The sequence below is a fragment of the Dama dama genome, chromosome 21 (assembly GCF_033118175.1).
Source record: "Dama dama isolate Ldn47 chromosome 21, ASM3311817v1, whole genome shotgun sequence".
NCBI classification, from domain to species: Eukaryota; Metazoa; Chordata; class Mammalia; order Artiodactyla; family Cervidae; genus Dama; species Dama dama.
The window spans coordinates 63311112-63330498 of record NC_083701.1 but is presented as its reverse complement, the minus strand read 5'-3'; the positions used below and the strand labels follow the sequence as shown (position 1 = coordinate 63330498).

Genomic DNA, 19387 nt, shown 5'->3' with positions numbered 1-19387 from the left:
AGTAAAGCAACTACTGCATTGCCTTTTTTACACTCTCCAGTGATGGAGAGCAAGAAAAAAAGGTGATTTCAAGTTTTAAGTAGTGAAGTAATAAAGTCTGTTTTTTGAGTCCTCGTTGAGCTTGTAAACATGATGAGAAAGGCCTGTGTTGCACACTGTTTTATGCAGGCCAGTTAAGGTTGTCCATTTCTTAATTTAAGGCTATTCCCAGGCAGCTGTCTTATGGGATGGTTCTCTGCTGGTCCTAAGAGGAATTGGATAGAAGTAGATACATGGCTTAATAGAAATTCATAAGTACCCATCTGAAATAAACTCAGAGTGTATACCAGTAAGAGCCTTTTACTTTCCTTATCAAATCATGTCCTAGAAGCTAGGAAGAATGAGGTTTCCCAACGTCCCTAGCCTTTGAGAATCTTACAAACAAGTACAGAATGTTTTCCTGATTTCTGGCATTTAAAATAGAAGCAGAATACATCACATACACAAGAGGCAATATAGATGAAACGAGTGTTCATTACACGTTTGGAGGAAAGAAAGACTTCTGCTGGGGGAGTGATCAGTTCAGTCAGTCCAGTCGCTCAGTTGTATCCGACTCTGCAACCCCATGGACTGCAGCACTCCAGGCTTCCCTGTCCATAACCAGATCCCAGAGCTTATAAATCCATTGAGTCGGTGATGTCATCCAATCATCTCATCCTCTGTTGTCCCCTTATCCTCCTGCCTTCAATTTTTCCCAGCATCAGGATCTTTTCTAATGTCAGCTCTTCACATCAGGTGGCCAAAATACTGGCGCTTCATCATCAGTCCTTCCAATGAATGTTCAGGACTGGCTTCCTTTAGGAAGGACTCCCAAAGAGAGCCTTCCTTTATATACAGACAGGATTTTTAGGGAGAGAAGCTGCAGCCAATCAGCTGTCACCTCTATGACCCACCCCACAGCTCTAGGAAAATGCGTACAGGATTTTGGGTAGTCATATTCTGGTGTTTTCAGCCTTTTTTTCTGACGAGGCATTTGAATGAGTGCTGATCAAGTCCTGAATCAACTCTCCCGATTATGCCTCTTTCTAAAATCACACCACAGTTTATAAAAGCAATGACATGGGCTGCTAAGTGAAGTAACTGTCAGAGGTAAGGGGAATCTTGGTATCATGCAGTCCAGTATTTCTCAGAGTGTGGGTCCTTTATCTGCGGAAGAATTACTTGCTCACAATGCAGATTTGGCCTCCACATCAGACCTAATCAATTTCATTCCTTAAGGGTGACATCCAAAAATCTGCATTTTTAACAAGCATCTTAAATTAATATGTGCGTTAAGGTTTGGGAAGCTCTCTTCTAGTCAAACTGCATCATATGACAGATGAAGAAATAATATCAGAGAAGTGAAGTGATTTAATGAAAGTGACACAGCCCGTCAAAGGCAGAAACTGGATTCAAACTCAAATCTTTTGATTACCATGTTAGAAGTTTTTCAGCTATTGATACAAGCAGTTTGTATTTACTTGTAAATTCTCAATAGTCCTCAGTGAAAACAGAATTTATTTGAGTTCTTTGTTCCTTGACACCCCCGAGTTTAATACCAATAATTTACCATTAGTGAGTTCCCAGTACCTGCTAAGTAAGCTGTTGCCTTGAAATTTTTGGAACATCAATTATAGAAGCTTGTGGACAAAAGTATTTTGTTATTAATGTCGTGTTACCATTCCATTCCCCATCACTATAATCAAGCAAGATAATTTATCAGCAAGAACGTATACTCATTTTTCTGAAATCACTGGAGACAACAATAAAAAGTAAAGGGAAAAACCTGCTACTAGTGTTAAACAAGAATATCCCACCCTCCGTAACAACATACCATATGGTATTTCCCTACCTTGTTCAGTATTTAACCTAACAATTTATTGCTAGGCGTCTTGGCAGCAAGCTGTGCAAGTTGAAGTGGAATCTGATTGAGGTGAGTTAATTAATGTGGTGGCAGCTTGGAATGTTGTCCAGCTGCCAGTGAGAATTATGTTTGTTTGCCTTTGGCCCAAGTGTGAAATGGCTGGCTGTTGATTTCAGAAGTGTGAGTGTACATTTTTATATCTCACACGAATGAATACATTTTTTGTATCCTACACATTTGGGGAAATGCTGAAATTTATTGGGTAATGTTATTTACCACTTGTGTGGCAGAAAGAGAAAGGTGGGATTTTGCCCCAGAGGTTGACTTTGCATCTGTAAAAAAAGCAAAAGCAGGTGGCAAATAAATCTATAAGCAGGTAAATAAGCCATCTGAAATTAACTCATCTGGGATAATGTTTTCAGAAATTACTTTAAAAAGGAGGTAAGCAAGATTTGAACCAGAAAAGAATAGCTCTTTAATGATGAAAGGATTTTGAAAGCAGAAAACACAATGTTAAACTTTCCTTGAAAGAAATGGTTTTTGGATTTACTATTGAGTTACATTTAGACCTTTAATTTTCTCTTCACTGAACACAACCTCTGTTGAAGACATCATTTCTCTGTGCAATCTTTCTTCCTGTCAATAACTGATGATAATGATTCCTGTGAAGTGTTTTTGATGTTAAAGGTACTGTGTAGTTTTGACTGGTTGTTACTGATATGGGCAGGGGTTCTCCAGCTCAAGCAGTCAATAACTGACACTAAACCAACACAGTTCAAGATGCATTTGAAGGGGTGTCAGATAGGATTGTTTCCCTACCACTTTTTTATGTAAAAATACCATTAAGATAAAAGGCCTTGACAAAAGTTTACTTTAGTGGATTAAAGTAATGAATACTTAAAAATGTAATGTGTACACACATTTCTGTCTTCTATTCCACCATTTGAAGAAATTTAAAATACACTAAAACTAAAGGTGATGGCAGGCAGGAAATGTAAGAGCAAATAATATGAAGAAAAGTTTGCAAACCTAACAAAGCAAGTAATACCAGCAACTCCTTGTGATGATTTCCTTAAATTTTGATGTTGCCACAAGAATATTAATAGAACTTAAAAGTGTTCATACTTTTGAAGATGCTAAATGAAATTAGTTTGCAGATAAAAATCTAGCAAAAATAGAATTTTAAAAATAGAAATAGAAAAAACTGCAATGCAGTTCTTACCTCCTAAAAGCTTTAACAAACTATGATAGCTTTCAAAACTTTTATTCAGATAATTGAAATGTATTGGAGGTTTGGACTTCATTTTATTGGAAGCTGAAGGAAGGTAATTTATCTATGCTAAATAATAGAATATAATAATGTTTCCTCTTTCCCCAAGGGTATTTGATGTCACATTATGATGATTTTTTCTATGCTGAACATTTTTAGTAATAGAAGAAGTTATAATTATGTATAAGGCTATAGTTATCCCCTTGTTACTTAATTTTTTTCTTTATTGATATGGAAATTTCATATATGAGAAAGACATTTTATGCCTATCTTTCAAAAAGTCAAAAAGAAAAGCTGATAAGTATTTTACTCTTCAGATTAGAGGGTTATCATATCCTTGACCTTTCAGGCTAAAGTAAGCCTCAGAGTCTTGTTTTAGATTATATTACTGTCAGAGTGAATAAGAAATCAAACATTTTAATCTAATGTACACCCTCTGGGCATCTCATAAGGTCAGACTTATCTCAGATAACTAGCCTGAGAATGAAATTTTATAAATTATTTAGTTGTTATTGAAAATTAAAAAAAAAGTTTAGTTTGGCATAGATAAAATGTTTTTCCCTTAAGATTTTGTGATGTTTGTGTTATATTTACAAGTATGTAATGACTGTGAAAGATGCCCTTACACAAAATTTGATTTTTTTTCTTACATAAACTTTACATTGACATAGTTAATGTGTTAAATACTTTTGGTGAAATGCTACATTTTTAAAATGTGGATTTTTAAATATTTTAAAATTTTCATTTAGTTATTTTTGTTATTTTTTAACATTACATTTTAATTTATTTACTTTTTGGCCATGCCATGCAGCATGCAAGATCTTAGTTCCCCGATGAGCAGGGATTAAACCCATGCCCCCTTGCAGTGGAAGCGTAGAGTCTGAACCTCTATACTGCCAGAGAAGTCCATAAAATGTGGGTTTTTTTTAAATCAGAATCATTTAATATTAATGAAATTTCCTCTAATAATTCTAACATCAGGAGATTAAAATAATACTACATTAAGTAAGTAAAGTTTTAAGTTGTGTCCGACTCTTTGTGACCACATGGACTGTAGCCTACCAGGCTCCTCAGTCCATGGAATTTTCCAGGCAAGAGTACTGGAGTGGGTTGCCATTTCCTTCTCCAGGGGATCTTCCCAACCCAGGGGTTGAACCTGGGTCTCTCGCATTCCGGGCAGACGCTTTACCATCTGAGCCACCAGGGAAGCCATTATGTGTTCTCAAAATACTACAGAAAAAAAAAAAAAAATACTACAGAAAAAAACATGCACCTTCTTTGTACAAAGTGATACATCAATGGGGGATGATATAAATTTAAACAAAATCTATTCTGTGGCATAGTGAGGTAATTTATAAGAAGCTTTCACTGTCTCTAGGTAATGAGTCCTACCTTTACTTCACACCACCTCATAAGTTCTATGTGTTAACATTTGAGTTATTATAATGAAATAGATTTTGGAAATTATTTTAGTGAACTTGTTTTCTTAAGCATTACAAAATCATTTAAATGCTTCTTCATTTTTCCAGGTGCTCTTTTCAGATATAACTGAATTAGTACAGTGATAGAATCAGGGTTCTTAGAACGTTAGACTTTAAAGAGACTTCAAGTCCCTCAGTCTGTAAAATATAAGGTGAGCAAACTAACATCTAGAGTTTTTAAGTGACTTAGCTGAAATCATGAAGCAAATCATGGGTAGAGGCTTGAGACTCAGACCTGTAAGTTCGATATGCTTCCATCTGCATTAATTATTGTCCTAAATAGGACAATAATAGGACAATAAGACTATAACTATATATCTATATATTTAAACATTTTTTATTGGAGTGTAATTGCTTTACAATATTGTGTTATTTTCTGCTGTACAACAATGTGAATCGCCTATACACATAAACTGTAGCCCTCCAGGCTCCTCTGTCTATAGAATTCTTCAGGCAAGAATACTGTAGTGGGTTGCCATTTCCGTCTCCAGGGGATCTTCCTGACCCAGGTATGGAATCCAGATCTCCCTCACTGGGGGCAGATTCTTTACCGTCTGATCCACGTGGGAATATCCCCTCCCTTTGAACCTCAGTCCCACTGCCCGCCCCCCACCAAACACCTCTAGGTTCCCACAGAGCACTAAGCTGAGCTCCCTGTGGTATACAGCTGCTTCCTGCATTTTAAGAACAATTTTAAATTTATAAGAAAATTCTGAATATAGTTAAGAGAGTTCTCATACCCCATACCCAGGGTCTCCCTGTTATTAATATCATACATTAGTATGGTTATGTTTGTTACAATTAATGAACCCTTATCAGTCAATTATCATTAATTAAAGTCCATTTTCAGATTGCCTTACTTTTTACCTGATGTCCTGTTTCTGTTTCAGGATCCCACGCAGGATTCCACATTACGTTTGTTTGTCATGTCTCCTAATGCTTTTCTTGGCTGTGAGTTTCTGAGACGTTCCCTGTTTCAATGACCTTGACAGTTTTGAGGAGTATTGTCAGATACTGAGTAGCATGCTCCTCAATTGCAGAGTCTTTACCAGCTAAGCTACCAGGGAAGCCCTCCTCAATTGAGATTTGTCTGATATTTTCTCATGATTAGATTGGTTATGGAGTTTTGGAAGAAAGACCACAGAGATAAAGTGCCATTTTCATCGATCTTATCAAGGGTACTACTATCAACATAACCTATCACTATTGATATTGACCTTAACCAGAGCTAGTAGTCTTGTCAGATTTTTCCACCAGAGTTACTCTGCCCCACCCCTTTTCACCTTTTCATACTGTATTCTTTGAAAGTATACACTATGTTCAGTCCCTGCTTAAAGAGTGAGAAGTTATGCTCCATCTTCTTGGGTATATGCGTGAATTGTTTGAAATTCTTCTGCAAATGAGATTTGTCTCCCTCATTAATTTATAAATTCATTCAATTATTTCTTAAAATACCCTATGTTGAATGGGGTATTTATTTTATGCTTTAGATTACAATTCTACTATTGTATTTAGATTTTTGCTCAAATTGTTCCAGATTTGGCCATTAGGAGCCCTGTGTTCTTTTGACATACCCCAACACTCTGTATGGGCTTCCCAGGTGACTCTAGTGGTAAAGAATCTGCCTGTCAATGCAGGAGTTGCCAGAGATGCAGGTTCAATCCCTGGGTCAGGAAGATACCCTGGAGAAGGAAAAGACAACCCACTCCAGTATTTGTGCCTGGAAAATTCCACGGATGCACCTGGCGGGCTACAGCCCATGGGGTTGCAGAGTCGGACACAACGGAGTGACTCAGCACACTTCACTCTGTATGTGTGTGTGTTCTGTGTGTATCACTTCCTTACTCTCTGGCACCAGAGGATGCTCCACACTCATCTTAAATATTTCCTGCCAGCGTCCTAAAATTAGCCACATCTCCAAGGAGCTCTGGGTCCTTTTATTGGAGAATAGTTTTAGAGAACAGGAGGTAGGCACTGGGTATGAATGTTGCTACTGGTGTGTGCAGCTATACCCTCTCAACTGACAAGGCATGGAAATAACTGTGCATGTACATACACATATCTATAAATATTTACATAACCAACTGCATCTATGTTAGGCCAAACATGGGTTCATACCATATATTTTTAAAAGTTCTTTTTTTTTTTTGGTTTTTTAAAATTAATTTTTTTAATTGAAGGATAATTGCTTTACAGAATTTTGCTGTTTTCTGTCAAACCTCAACATGAATTTTGTACTGTCAGTTCAGTTCAGTCACTCAGTTGTGTCCCACACTTTGTGACCCTATGGACTGCAGAATGCCAGACCTCCCTGTCCATCACCAACTCCTGGAGCTTGCTCAAACTCATGTCCATTGAGTCGGTGATGCCATCCAACCATCACATCCTCTGTCATCCCCTTCTTTTCCTGTCTTCAGTCTTTCCCAGCATCAGGGTCTTTTCCAATGAATCAGTTCTTCACATCAAGTGGTCAAAGTATTGGAGCTTCAACTTCAGCATCAGTCCTTCCAGTGAATATTCAGGACTAATTTCCTTTAGGATTAACTGGTTTGATCTCCTTGTAGTCCAAGGGACTCTCAAGAGTCTTCAACACACAGTTCAAAAGCATCAATTCTTTGGTGTTCAGCCTTCTTTATGGTCCAACTCTTACATCCATACATGACTACTGGAAAAACCATAGCTTAGATTAGACACACCTTTGTTGGCAAAGTAATGTCTCTGCTTTTTAATATGCTAGGTTGGTCATAGCTTTTCTTCCAAGGAGCAAGCATCTTTTAATTTCATGGCTGCAGTCACCATCTGCAGTGATTTGGAGCCCAGGAAAAAAAAGTCTGTCACTGTTTCCATTTATCTTGTAAATATACAGTATATTCTTTTTTGAGGTGAAAGTTATTAATACCTAGCATAAAATTAATAATTTTAAAGTGTACAATTTAGTGACAGTACGTTAATAGTCATGCAACCACCAACTCTATTCAGCAAGTTTTTCATTATCCTGAAGGAAAACCTCATACTCATTTAAGCAGTCACTTCTCATTCTTCTCGGTCTTAGCTCCTGACAAGCTGTCTCTCTGGTACCCATCCTTAATATTTATTATAAACCAGACCATATAACATGTTATCTTTTGTGTTCTTTCACTTAGCATGTTTCTGAGGTCCATTCATGTTGTAGCTTGTATCAGAACATCATTCTTTTTAATGACTGAATAATATTTCACTGTTTGTATATACCACATCTTATTTGTTCATATGTTGATGGGCATTTGGGTTGCTTCCATCTTTTAGCTGTTGTGAGTGATACTGCTGTCAATGAGTGAGTGCTAAGTTGCTTCAGTCATATCCGACTCTTTGCGGCCCTATGGACTGTAGCCTGCCAGTCTCCTTGAATGTATGTAGGTTACTAAAATGTGACGATAGACTTTTAGTTTTAATTTTTTAGCTCTAAAAATCTATGTAACCATTTTTTTGGTAATTTGTACTCTTAAAGAGCATTTTTAAAACAGTAGTTTAAAATCAGAAACTGTTTCTTTAGTTGATATCAAAAGAAACCACTTGATAATGTCAAAAAAATTCTTAAATACTGCTTTAGCAAAAGAAGACAATTCAGTTGAAGCTTTTAAACATTTTCCATTTGAAAATCTGAAATAAATGGAAAGGGTCTTGGTCTTCCCGTATTTGTTTATATGTTAAGACCCTCACTATTTTGTGAGTTAAGAATCTAGGCTGTCTTCTTAATCACATTTTAAAAAAATTAGTAATTTTGTTTTAGTCTCTAAGCATATCCAACTCTTATGATCCCATGGACTGTAGCCTGCCAGTCTCCACTGTCCATAGGATTCTCCAGGCAAGAATAGTGGAGTGGGTTGCAGTGCCCTCCTCCAGGGGATCTTCCTGACCCAGGAAGCGGTTCTTTACCACTTGCGCCACCTGAGAATAAACGTATATGTTTCTGTTTGAGTCTCTGTTTTAAATACTTTGGAAGTATCTACCCAGGGGTGAAATTGATGAGTCTTATGGTAATTCCATGTTCAATTTTCTGAAAAATTTACCATGTTGTTTCCCACAGCAGCTGTACCAGTTTACGGTTCCAGTAGCAATGTACAAAGGTTTCTATTTGTCCATATCCTCATCAATACTTGTTATTTTTTCTTTTTAAAATTATAGAAAAAAATTTAAAAAATAAAATAAAATTATAGGTAAACTAGTTGATGTGAAGTTGTATCTTGTTAGGTTTTTGATTTACATTTCCCTAATGACTAATGATGCTGAGTATCTTTTCATGTGCTTATTGGCCTTTCGTATATTTTCTTTGGAGAAATGTCTTTTCAAGTGCTTTGTGCATTTAAAAATTGGGCTGTTGGTCTTTCTGTTGGGTTCTAAGAGTTCTTTATATATTCTGGATTTTAAATCCTATCAGATATATTATTATTATTCTATAGGTTTTCTTTTGACTCTCTTAATAGTGTTCTTTTACACACAAATGTTTGAAATTTTAATGGAGTTCCATTTATGTATTTTTTTCTATTTTTTTACCTGTGCTTGCCAAAAGTGTCATTTAAGAAGCCAGTCAAATCTAAGGCTGTGTAGATTTGCCTCTGTACTTTCTTCTATGAGTTTTATAGTTTAGCTCTTAACTTTAAATTATTGATCCGTTTTGAGCTATGTTTGTATGTGGTGTGAGATAAGGGTCTAAGTCAAATTTGCACATGGATATTTAGTTTTCTCAGCATCATTTGTTCAAGGGATTATTTTTTCCTCACTGAGTGGTCTTGGCATGCTTGTCAAAAATCAGTTAGCCATCGAGTTTATTTCTGTGCGCTCTGGTCTATATGTATGTCTTAATGCCAGTACCACATTGTTTTGATTACTTGTAGCTTTGTAATATATTTTGAAATCAGGAAGTGAGAGACCTATAACCTTATTTTTAAAGATTATTTTGGCCATTTGGGGTACCTTGCAGTTTCTTACTACTTTTAGAATGGGCTTTTCATTTCTGCAAAAATGCCATTGTAATTTTGATAGTTATTACACTGAATCTGTATATTGTTTTGGCTGGTATTGTTTTCCTAACAGTATTAATAATATTAGGTCTTCCCATTTGTGAACACCTGCTTTTGCTTTTTTACAGGATGAAATTATTCTGTCTTCTTAATCAGTTGACCCTTGTAGCAATATATAATGTTCATCTTTGTCTTTTATCACAATCTTTGACTTAAAGTCTATTGTGTCTGATGTTACTATAGACATCTGAGATCTCTTTTAGTTACCATTTGCATATAATATATTTTTCCAGTTTTTCATTTTTAGTCTATTTGTGTCTGTGGATCTAAACTGAGTTTCTTGTAGACAGCATATAGTTGGATCATGCTTTTCTTTTTAAAACTCAATCAGCCTATCTCTGTCTTTTAATTTGTGAATTTAATCTGTTTACATTTCAGGTAATAATGACAAGGATGGATTTATTTCTGTCATTTTGCTGTTCATTTCCTTTATGTTTTTTTTTCATTTCCTTTATGTTTTATATATATATATATTTGTTCCTCAAAACACAAATACTGCCTTAATTTATGCTTAATTGATATTGAATTTTTCTGTCATATCTTTTAATTCCCTTTTTCCATATATTTCTTGGTTATTTTCATGCTAGTTATGTTGGAGCTTCCAGATAACACCTAAAGTTTATAACATATCTAGTTTCAGTTTATACCAACTTAGGTTCAATAGGATAAAAAACTCTGCTACCATATAGCTTTGTCTCCCCATTTTATTTTGCTATTGTCACAAATTGTATCATTGTACATTATTGCCTATTAACATATACTTAGAAGTAGTGTATAAAAAAATGATTTTATGCATTTGTCTTTTAAATCACAAGAAACAAAAGAAGATTTACAAACCAAAAATATTATAATTCTGGCTTTTCCATTTACTTGTGTAGTTATCTCTGCTGGCATCCTTGCTTTGTTCATATATATGCCTTTCTGTGTTATTGTCTAATGACGTTTCATTTCTCTGACGTTAGACAATAACACAAAAAGTCATATGAAAAAAGCATATGAATAAGCATGCTTTATTTATTAATAGCATATGAATAAATAAACACAATAATACAAGTAGCATTCCTTTTTTTTTCCCCAATTATTTTTATTAGTTGGAGGCTAATTACTTTACAATATTGTAGTGGTTTTTGCCATACACTGACATGAATCAGCCATGGATTTACATGTGTTCCCCATCCCGATCCCCCCTCCCACCTCCCTCCCCATCCCATCCCTCTGGGTCATCCCAGTGCACCAGTCCCGAGCACTTGTCTCATGCATCCAACCTGGACTGGTGATCTGTTTCACACTTGATAATATACATGTTTCGATGCTGTTCTCTCAGGTCATCCCACCCTCGCCTTCTCCCATAGAGTCCAAAAGTTTGTTCTATACATCTGTGTCTCTTTTTCTGTCTTACATATAGGGTTATCGTTACCATCTTTCTAAATTCCATATATATGGGTTAGTATACTGTATTGGTGTTTTTCTTTCTGGCTTACTTCCCTCTGTATAATGGGCTCCAGTTTCATCCACCTCATTAGAACTGATTCAAATGAATTCTTTTTAATGGCTGAGTAATATTCCATGGTGTATATGTACCATAGCGTCCTTATCCATTCGTCTGTTGATGGGCATCTAGGTTGCTTCCATGTCCTGGCTATTATAAACAGTGCTGCGATGAACATTGGGGTGCACATGTCTCTTTCAGATCTGGTTTCCTCAGTGTGTATGCCCAGGAGTGGGATTGCTGGGTCATATTGGCAGTTCTGTTTCCAGTTTTTTAAGGAATCTCCACACTGTTCTCCATAGTGGCTGTACTAGTTTGCATTCCCACCAACAGTGTAAGAGGGTTCCCTTTTCTCCACACCCTCTCCAGCATTTATTGCTTGTAGACTTTTGGATAGCATCCATTCTGACTTTCATGTAATGGTACCTCATTGAGGTTTTGATTTGCATTTTTCTGATAATGAGTGCTGTTGAACATCTTTTCATGTGTTTGTTAGCCATCTGTATGTCTTCTTTGGAGAAATGTCTGTTTAGATCTTTGGCCCATTTTTTGATTGGGTCATTTATTTTTCTGGAATTGAGCTGCAGGAGTTGCTTGTATATTTTTGAAATTAATCCTTTGTTTCTTCATTTCAAGTAGCATTTCTTAAAGTGCTTGTTTATTGGCCGTGAATTCCCTCAGCTTTTGTTTGTCTAGAATGTCTTAATTCTCCCTTATTTTTTGAAGACTAGATTTGCCAGATATAAAATTTTAAGAGTCACAGTTTTTTTTTTCCTTTGAACATTTAAAATATGTTATCCCACTGCCTTCTGGCTACCATGGTTTCTGATGAGAATAGGTTGTTAATCTTTTTAAGGAGGCTTTGTACATGTCACTTCTGCTGCTTGCTGGGTCTTTCAGCAATTTTTTGACAGTTTTATTATAATATGTCCTGGTGTGAATCTCTTTGACTTTGTCCTTTATCCTTTGTAGCTTGTAGAGCTTCTGCAATGTATAGATTCATGTTTTTCATTAAATTTGGGCAGTCCTTGGCCATTATTTCTTCAAATACTCTTTCTATCCCTTTCTCTCCTGGGACTCCCACATAATGAAATAGTTAATGATGTCCCACAAGTTCCTTTGGTTCTTTTAATTTTTTTTTCATTCTGCTCCATAGATGGGATAATTTCAGTTGTCTTATCTTCAAGTTTGCTAATCTTTATTCTGCCTATTCAAGTCTGCTCTTAACCTTACCTCTAGTGAATTTCATTTTAGCTACTATACTTCTTAGCTCCAGAATTTCTATTTGGTTTCTTTTTATAATTTTTGACTCTCATTGATATTCTGTATCCATATATTGTTCTCTTGCTCTTGTTTAGTCCTTTGCCCACCGTTTCTTTTAACTTTTGAGTATATTTAAGATAGCTGACTTTAAGTTTCTGCCTTGTATGCCTAGGCTTCTTCCGTGAGTGTTTCTGTTACTTTCTTTCCAATGAATGGGCCATACTTTACTGTTCTGTATACCTTGTGTGGTTTTTTTTTTTTGTCAAAAACTGAACATTTTGATATTGTAACTCTGGAAAACAAATTTACCCTCTTCCCCAGAGTTCATTCTTGTGGCTTGTTGAGGCTACAATCATCCACTAGTCTAGTGACTTTCCCATACTCTTTTTGGAAAGATTGTATTTCTTATTTGTGTGTGGTTACTGAGTCTCTATTGCATTATCTTAGTGGTCAGTCAGTGACCTGAAAGAGATTTCCCTAAGTAGCTGGAGCCAAAAAGGGAAACACACACACACACACACACACACACACACACACACACACACACTCTCCTTATTTTTATAGACTAACTCTGAGCAGATTGACTGTAAGCAATCCCTCAATGCTTACACAGTTCACCTAATTCTGCCTTAGAGTTTTACTTTCTGCTTGTGTAGACCCAAAAAATCAGCCAGAGGTGCAAGCTTAGGGCTCACTCAGGTCTTTTCTGAGCAAGCATTGAGCTCTAGGCATGCATGGTGTTTATATTAGTACTTCTTTTATTACCTAGTAGTATAACTTTTATTGCTAAATAATACTCTGCTATATGGATATATCTTATTTTATTTATTTATCCATTGATTGATAGACATCTGGATTGTTTCTACCATTCACGTGTTATGAATAATGCTGCTATGACGTGGACTTCTTCTAGGCTAGCCAGGTATGTCTAACTTATTTATATTTAAAAAACAGACTTGTTAGATATCATTGATGTACAATACACTGCATATATTTAAAATTTATAATATGAATTCTAAAATATGTATAAATCTATAAATTCATCACCATAATTAAGAAAATAAACATTTTTATTTCACATGCCCTTCTGTTGTTCTATGCAACTCCACAACCCTGTCTGTCTGCACCGACTGATCTAATTTCTGTCACTAAGCATTAGTTTACATTTTCTAGAATTTTATATTAGTGGAATAATCCAGCGTTGCACTTTTTGTCTGGGTTATTTCACTCAGCATAATTACTTCGATTTTTTTCCATGTTGTTGCATGTATTAATAGTTACTTAATTTAGTGTTGAGTAGTATTCCATAGTATGTCTGTATCACAATTTGCTTATCCATTACAATTGCAAATAATCATACAAACGATCTGAGATATTTCAGATGATTCTGTTTAAGCACTTTTGTACAAATCTTTTTGTAGACTAATTCTGTTATTTCTCTTTGGTAACTACTTAGAAGTAGAATGGCTGGGTTGTATCATTGTTGTTCAGTTGCTCAGTCATGTCCGACTCTTTGCATCCCCATGGACTGCAGCATGCTGGGCTTCCCTGTCCTTCATCATCGCCCAGAGTTTGCTGAAACTCACGTCCATTGAGTCGGTGATGCCATCCAACCATCTCATCCTCTGTTGTCCCCTTCTCCTCCTGCCTTCAGTCTTTCCCAGCACCAGGGTCTTTTCCAGTGAGTCAGTTCTTTGCATCAGGTGGCCAAAGCATTGGAGCTTCAGTATCAGTCCTTCCAATGAATATTCAGGTTGATTTCCTTTAGGATTAACTGATTTGATCTCCTTGCTTTCCAAGGGACTCTCAAGAGTCTTCTCCAACACCACAGTTCAAAAGCATAAATTCTTTGGTGCTCAGCTTTCTTTATAGTTTAACTCTCATATATGTACATGACTACTGGAAAAACCACAGCTTTGACTAGACGGACCTTTATCAGCAAAGTAACGTCTCTGCTTTTTAACATACTGTCTAGATTTGTCATAGCTTTTCTTCCAAGGAGCAAGTGTCTTTTAATTTCATGGCTGCAGTCACCATCTGCGATGATTTTGGAGCCCAAGAAAATAAAGTCTGTCTCTGTTTCCATTGTTTCCCCATCTGTTTGCTATGAAGTGATGGGACCAGATGCCATGAACTTAGTCTTTTGGATGTTGAGTTTTAAGTCTGCTTTTTCACTCTCCTCTTTCACCTTTATCAAGAGGCTGTTTAGTTCCTCTTCACTTTCTGCCATAAGGGTGATACCATCTGCATATCTGAGGCTATTGATATTTCTCCTGGCAGTCTTGAATCCAGCTTGTGTTTCCTCCAACCTGGTATTTCGCATGATGTACTCTGCATGTAAGTTAAATAAGTAGGGTGACAATATACAGCCTTGACTTATTTGGAAGGTGTGTCAATGTTTTAATTGCCTGTTGTTGTGTAAGAAATTGCCCCCAAATCTAGCAGATTGAAATAATAAACATTTATTATCTCACAATTTCTGCTATGGTTTAGGAATTTGGGAGAGCCTAGCGTGGTCCTTCTTACTCAAGATCTCTCATGAAGTTGCAGTTAAGATGTCAGCAAGGGCTGTGATCTGAAGGCTGACTGTTGATGGAAAACCTGAGTTTCACCCTTGCATTTGGCAGAAGGCCTCAGTTTCTCACCATGTGCACGTTTCCCTAGTGAAACTTGAGCATTCTCATGTCCTGGTAGCTGGCTGCTCCCAGAGCAAATAATGCAAAGAACAAGGAAGAAGTCAGAATGCCTTTTTTGTTCTGACTTCAGAAATCACATATGTTCCTTCTGCCTCCTCAAATGACTTAAAAGTGAGTCACTAAATACAACCCATACTCGAAGGGGAATTAGACTCCACCTTTAGAAGGGGGTACTATTAAAGAATTTGTGGACATTTTTAAAAACCAGTGCAACCAACAAGGAAGTTAGTACATAAAAAGATTTTAAGGATCTTTGATTTTGTTGATTTAGGAAAGAAAAGTGTTAAGCCCATAATCAGGTTTCTGGATATAGCTTTCCTTTAAAATCACCACACCATATATATTTCCCCTCAAGTTTGCTTCCTAACATATTGGAAGGAATGTTTCAATTATTTAATTATCATAAAATCCTGACATCATGGAGAGATACCCAGTCTTTCTCTGTAAAAGAGTCCCCATTGCCTTTCTGTCTTAAGTCTTTTGGCCTTTCAAGATAAGAATTTTAACTTATGTTCTGCTGGCTCAGGGTTAATCTTCCTGTTATATGAAGACTGCCTCCCCTGTCATCCTGGCCTAGGGTATTAGTTTCCTGTGGTTGCTGTAACAAATTATTGCAAACCGAGTGGTGTAAAACAACACAGCTTGTTCTCTTGTAGTCCCAGAGGCACAAGTCAAATATCAAGGTGCCAGCAAGGGTGCAGTCTCTCTGGAGGCTGTAGGGGAAGAATCTGTTTCTACTTCTTTCATCTCTGCTGGTTCTTGGCGTTCTTGACTCAGAGTTGTGTCACCCAGACTCTATAATCACATTGCCTTCTCCTTTTCTGTCTGTGTTATCTTCCTTTATCTCACTCTTATAAGGACACTTGTCACTGGATTTAAAACCCACCATAAAATCTAGGAGAAAGCTCTTCTACTCCAAATTCTTAATCACATATTTTGCTATATAAGGTAATATTCAATTTTTTATACCGTACTATTAATATCAAGGTAATATTCACAGGTTCTGAGAATTAGGATGTGGTCATATCTTTTGTGGGGCCACCATGCAGCTCACTATCCCTATTATCACTATTAATTAGCCTGGCAAAATAGGATGTCCTTAAGATAGCCCCTAATATATGACTAAAACTTTTATTTCTTTAAAATTTAAATGATTAAGATAATCAATGTCTGAAGATATATAATTTCTTAGAGTAAGCTTTATGATTTTTGAAGATATGATACAAAGTTGAGAAATATTGGTCTGACTGATTAATATTTTATTATAAAATATTTTGTGCATATATAAAATACAAGTGTTGTACTCAATATGCAAGCAAATTTGGAAAACTCAGCAATGGCCACAGGGCTGGAAAAGGTCAGTATTCACTTCCTTCTCAAAGAAGGGTAATTCCAAAGTGTGTTCAAACTACCATACCACTGAACTCATTTCATATGCTAGCAAGGTAATGCTTGAAATCCTTCAAGCTAGTCTTCAACAGTATGTGAACTGAGAACTTCAATATGTAAAAGCTAGGTTTAGAAAAGATAGAAAAACCAGAGATCAAATGGCCAACATCCACTGGATCATAGGAAAAACAAGAGAATTCCAGGAAAACATCTATTTCTGCTTCATGGACTACACTGAAACCTTTGACTGTGTGGATCACAACAAACTGGAAAATTCTTAAAGAGATGGGAATACCAGACCACCTCACTTACCTTCTGAGAAACCTTTATGCAGGTCAAGAAGCAACAGTTAAAACTGGACATGGAACAATGGACTGGTTCGAAATAGGGAAAGGAGTGTGTCAAGGTTGTATATTGTTATCCTGCCTATTTAACTTATATACAGAGTACACCTTGTGAAATCAAGATTGCTGGGAGAAATAACAACCTCAGATATGCAGATGACACCACCCTAATGGCAGAAAGGGAAGAGAAGCTAAAGAGCCTCTTGATGAAGGTGAAAGAGGAGATTGAAAAAGCTGGCTTAAAACTCAACATTTAAAAATCTAAGATCATGATATTAATCAGGCCCCATCACTTCATGGCAAATAGATGCAGAAAAATGGAAACAGTGGCAGATTTTATTTTCTTGGGCTCCAAAATCACTGCGGATGGTGACTGCAGCCACAAAACCGCCTGCTCCTTGGAAAAAAAGCTAGGACACACCTAGACAACGTACTAAAAAGCAGAGACATCACTTTGCTGACAAAGGTCCATATTGTCAAAGCTATGGTTTTTTTCAGTAGTCATGTTGGACCATAAAGAAGGCTGAGCATCAAAGAATGGATACTTTCGAACTGTGGTGTTGGAGAAGACTCTTGAGAGTCTCTTGAACTGCAAGGAGATCAAACCAGTCAATGCTAAAGGAAATCAACCCTGAATATTCATTGGAAGGACTGTGCTAAAACTGAAGCTCCAGTACTGTGGTCTCCTGATGTGACAAGCTGACTCATTGAAAAAGACCCTGATGCTGATTGAAGGCAGGAGAAGGGGGTGACAGAGGAAGAGATGGTTGGATGGCATCGCTGACGCAATGGACATGAGTTTAAGCAAACTCAGGGAGATAAATAGTGAAGGACAGGGAAGCCTATCATGCTGTTGTAGTCCACGGGGTTGCAAACAGTTGGACACAACTTAGCAACTGAACAACAATAAGAGAAAAATACAAGAACGCCTATGTACTTACATCCTAACTCTCAAATATTAAATTTTGCATTATTAAAGAGAATTACCATGCGTGAGACAAGTGCTCAGGGCTGGTGCACTGGGAAGACCCAGAGGGATCGGATGGGGAGGGAGGCGGGAGGGGGGATCGGGATGGGGAACACATGTAAATCCATGGCTGATTCATGTCAGTGTATGGCAAAAACCACTACAATATGGTAAAGTAATTAGCCTCCAACTAATAAAAATAAATGAAAAAAAAAAAAAAAAGAATTACCGATACAGTTGAAATATTTTGTATTCCCTTCCTCTGCTTTATTCTACCATCTCTTCTTCTTCAGAGATAATTACTATCCTTAATTTGGTGTTTCTCTATGTCATGAAAATATTTAGTACTATTTATAAATATTGGTGAATTGGGTTGGTGAAAAGATTCATTCAGTTTTTTTTCATAAGATGGCTCTAGTAGTGCTTAGTTGTCTTTAACTTCATTCAAAACAATTTTGTTAGATTGTATTGTGAACAGCTATCATATCAGCATGTGTTTAAAAAAATCTTATCAAAATTGGTGAATTTTTGTGTAGCCATTTTAATGATGATGGAGTAAAATAAGAAACATTTTAGGGACTTTATGCTTTATTATTTCAAACAAATAATGCAACAGAAGCACACTAAAAAAGATTTGTGCAGTGTATAGAGAAGGTGCCATGATTGACTGAATATTTCAAAAGGGGTTTGTGGGCAGTGCAGTCAGTGGTCCCTCGGCTCTCTCTGGCTTCAACAGCGCTTGGACAGAATAGACCCAGGGACACCCCTTGTTCCAGCCTCTGACCACCTTCCAACCTTTTCTCTGGCTGCAGTCTTTGGAATCAGCCACTCAGCTGTCTGCAAACATCAGGACCAGAAACACCATTTTTTGAGCTTAACTCCTTATTACTGATCAACCATGAACTCCAAGATTCATCAGAATTATTTCACTGAGGTGGAGGCAGCCATCAATTGCCTGGTCAAAATGCATCTGCGGGCCTGCTATACATACTTGTCTCTGGGCTTGTATTTCAACCAGGACAATGTGGCTCTGGAGGGCGTGGGCCACTTTTTCCATGAATTGGCCAAGGAGACGCAGAGGGCGCAGAGCGTTTCTTGAAAGTGCAAAACCAGCACGGTGGCCATGCCCTCTTCCTAGATGTGCAGAAGCATCTCAAGAAGAGTGGGGTAAAAGCCAGGACTCTACTGAAGCTGCCCTTCTCAAGAAGAACGTTAACCAGGCCCTGTTGGAACTGCATGGCTAGGATCTGCCCAAGCAGACCCCCACATCTGTGAATTTTTGGAGAGCTACTTCCTAAATGAGGACGTGAAATTCATCAAGAAGATGGGTGACCAGCTGACCAACCTCTGCAGTCTGGCTGGTTCCCAGGCTGGGTTGGACAATATCTCTTTGAAAGGCTCACCCTCAAGTATGACTCGGAACCTCTGGAGCCCAGTGACCTTTGAGGAGACCCCCTAATGTTAGGGCTTCTGCCTGAAGTCTGTCTTTGCTGACACTAGGCAGCTTTTTAACACTCTGGAGCCCTCTTCCAAGCCTTGGACCAAA

At 37.1% G+C, this 19387-nt stretch overlaps 1 pseudogene; it reads left to right on the top strand.

The window, feature by feature from the left end:
- The first annotated feature begins 1904 nt into the window (after positions 1 to 1904).
- On the top strand, positions 1905 to 19387 carry LOC133042764 (ferritin light chain-like; annotated as a pseudogene).